We start from the raw sequence: 3,448 nt of genomic DNA, 5'->3' as shown, positions 1-3,448 counted from the left end.
GGGGGGAAAGGGGAACTGTGATTGGTCAATAAATGTTCACACTGGGAGAAGGGGAGGGGCCAATGGAGCCCCGCCCATGAGAGGGGAAGGGGAGCTCTGATTGGTCAATAAAGGTGTTTGCAGATGAGGGGGCGTGGTCTGTGGGGGGGCAGGGATTGAGGAGAGACCCCAAGTTCCTCCCAGTGCTCCCAGTAACTGCCCAGTGACCTCCCAGTAACCCCCCAGTGACCTCCCATTAACCCCCCAGTGCCCTCCCAGTGCTCCCCCAGTGCTCCCAGTGACCCCCCAGTGCCCTCCCAGTAATCCTCCAGTGCCCTCCCAGTGCTCCCAGTAACTGCCCCGTAACCCCCCAGTGCTCCCAGTAACTGCCCAGTGCCCTCCCAGTAACCTCCCAGTGCTCCCAGTGACCTACGAGTAACTGCCCAGTAACCCCCCAGTGCCCTCCCAGTGCTCCCAGTAACCCCCCAGTGCCCTCCCAGTAACCCCCCAGTGCCCTCCCAGTGCTCCCAGTAACCACCCAGTGCCCTCCCAGTAACTCTCAACCCCCCCCCCGGGACCCCCAAAATCCCCCCTTGGACCCCCAAAATCCCCCCCCAGGGACCCCAAAACTCCCCCCTTGAACCCCCAAAATGTGCCCTTGGACCCCAAAATCCCCCCTGAAACCCCCAAAAATCCCCACTTGGGCCCCAAAAATCCCCCCAGGAACCCCCAAATCCCCCCCTGGAACCCCTAAAAACTCCCCAGAGACCCCAAAAATCCCTCCAGGAGCCCCAAAACCCCTCTTGGACCCCCAAAAATCCCTCTTGGACCCCAAAATCCCCTCTTGGATCCCCGAAAATCCTCCCCAGGGACCCCAAATCCCCCCTTGGACACCCAAAATCCCCCCTGGGACCCCAAAATCCTTCCATGGACCCCAAAACCCCTCTTGGACCCCAAAAAATCCCCCCAAGGACCCCAAAAAATCCCCCCGGGACCCTAAAATCCCCCCTGGAATCCCCAAAATTTGCCCCCGGTTGCCAAAATCCCCCCTGGAAAACCCAAAAATCCCCCTCAGGGACCCCAACCCCCCCCCCGGGACCCCCAAAATCCTCCCAAGGACCCCCAAAATCCCCCCTCAGGTGTGTCCCAGTCAATGGGGGCAGATTTGGGGGGGGGTCTCGGGGGGGGTCCCAGAGATCCGGGGGGGTCCCAAATTTTGAGGGGGGTCTCAGGTATTTGGGGGTGTCCCGGGGGGGGGGTCACCTGTGGGTGCTGGGGGGGTCCCAGGTGAGTTTTGTGGGGGGGGGTGTCTCAGGTGAGTTTGGGACATCAGGTCTACCCAGGTGATGGGATGGGAGCTGTGGTGGTTTGAAACCCCTTTTCTTTGGGGTAGCAATGGTTCTCCCCACTGATAATACTGGACAAAGGTTCTCGTGCGCCCTACGGAAACTCCATCCCCACAGAAACGGGAGAGAAGGGGCTGAAGACAGTGTAGGAGGGAGGGAGCCATGGTCTGAGCCAGGAGGAAGCAGGGGGTCAGTGAGCCCCTCTGGGGGCCAAAGGGCCCCCAGCCCCAGCTGAGGCTACAGGAACAAACCAGGCTAAAGTGACATTTTAGAACAAACCTATTGGAGATGATTTAAGAGATGTCAATCATCCTACAGAGGGAAGAGCATACAAGTACTAAAACTTACCTTTTTCTTCTTGAAGCAATTGACACTTTTCATTAAGTTCTTTCATCAGTTGACGTGATTCTTCTTTTGTTTTGAGGGAATCCCTCAGGATCTCAATATCTTGGTCTTTCTTAATCAGTGTCTCCTCCAGCTGAGCAACATTGGCTTTGTATTTCTCAGCAGTTTCTGTAACACTACTGCAGGAGAAAATTCAGGCACTTGTTACTACTAAATTTTATTTGTAAGTTTACACTTCAACCCAAAGGAAAAATGCTTAGGAGTGTTGGTTTCCAATAGAAAAAACTGCTTCCACCTACTTTTCCAAACAACTTTTTGCACTGGTTTACATGGACATAAAACTCTTCCACAGTATTGCTCAGCCCAGAAAAAGCACAGAGGCATTTAGAAAGATAATTAAAATAATATCTTACAATTACTTTCCATTGTGTGGAAAAATACCTGGTTTCTTTTCCCTCCCCTACGATTATTGCCAAAGTTCTACTTCACCAGTCATAAGCCAGGCTTAGTTTTACCACCTTTTAACTTACCCCAGCCAACTTGAGAACAATTTGTTGTTACCTGAGCTCTGTGATGGATTCTAGGAGGTTTTCAGGGTCAGACTTTTCTACAACTTTCTCTCTCTCGGCAGCAGACCTAAACCCAGGAAGTTTTTAGGATGGATATATTTAAGCAAATCCAGAGCTACACAGTAACACACACCTTTCATAATCCAGTTTAGCTGACAAACTGCTCTTGGCTCTACATGGGGATTCTACCCTCTTTTAATACTTGTTCCATATGGTCTCCTCATTTGCAGTAAAGATGCTGAGCCATATTCTGCCACAAACATCAGAATGCATAAACATAATGCAGCTGTTGTAGCAAATTATCACGTCCTCTCTTTGTGACTGCACTACCTGCATTATCAGCTTTGTGTATTTTAACATTCCAGTTGTGCTGCAGTGCCAATCAGGCAAAACTGACCTAAAACAGAAGTTCATCCTTCAGAGGTCACCATCCTCAGCAAAAACAGTGCACTGTTCCTGTGCTGCAAGTGGCATTATTTGGGCAGAACAGGAAGTGTTGATTTAGATCTCAGTCTCTCTCTACACAGAGCTGCTGAAGCCAAGCCACTCTGCAGCTGCCTTTGTTCAGAGAACGTCCAGGACAAAGCAACTGGGAAGGCACCACAGTGGCTCTTCAGTGCCACTCTCTGGAGAACACCCACGTGTCCAGGGAATCTGTGTGAAATGCCTGGCTGCTGAATTAGGATTTCAGCTCCTGCTCTAAAGCTTTTTCATTCTTGCTTATTCCTAACTTAGTAGTCTAAGGAGCCAGAAGCATCCAATCTACATGAATGGCTTGCTCTGAGATGAACAACAGTTCTCAAGATTTATGTCTTCCCTCCCCATCCCATACCCAAGAAAATCCCACCCACACCACCCTGGAAGACAAAGGGTTGAGATGGTACAGTCTGTCTTTTGGAAATACTCTGAAGGAACAATGTTTTGTATGGTCATTTTAGAAGAACACAGCAGTTCTTACAAGTTCATTCCATCCCATTTTTTCCAGGTTACCAACACTGATAATGTCTGTTCCTTCTCAGCAGGGACACAGCCCCTGTTTTGCTGACTCTAAGGGATAAGCTGGAAGCACAGTTAGATGAAATCTTGTCAACCAAGTCAATTCCCTTCTTACTACTTACAGTTTTTCTTCTAACTGTGCTACTTTTCCTTTTGAATGTTCTAGATTCCTTTGCACTTCACTTGCAAAGCAGGAAAACGTGGAAATGAAGC

At 50.2% G+C, this 3,448-nt stretch overlaps 1 long non-coding RNA gene across 1 annotated transcript; it reads right to left on the bottom strand.

Annotated features, from left to right (window-relative positions):
• Positions 1 to 1,759: 1,759 nt before the first annotated feature.
• Positions 1,760 to 3,417, bottom strand: LOC113961594. The gene is made up of 3 exons (XR_003532348.1): positions 3,358 to 3,417; positions 2,232 to 2,306; positions 1,760 to 1,849 (listed from the first exon to the last, which is right to left on the bottom strand). It is a non-coding gene; the product is annotated as an uncharacterized LOC113961594 (long non-coding RNA).
• Between the last annotated feature and the right edge of the window lie 31 nt (positions 3,418 to 3,448).

This window comes from Neopelma chrysocephalum, unplaced genomic scaffold, assembly GCF_003984885.1.
Source record: "Neopelma chrysocephalum unplaced genomic scaffold, ASM398488v2 Primary Assembly neopelma1_97317, whole genome shotgun sequence".
NCBI lineage: Eukaryota > Metazoa > Chordata > Aves > Passeriformes > Pipridae > Neopelma > Neopelma chrysocephalum.
This window is presented reverse-complemented; position numbering and strand designations above follow the sequence as displayed.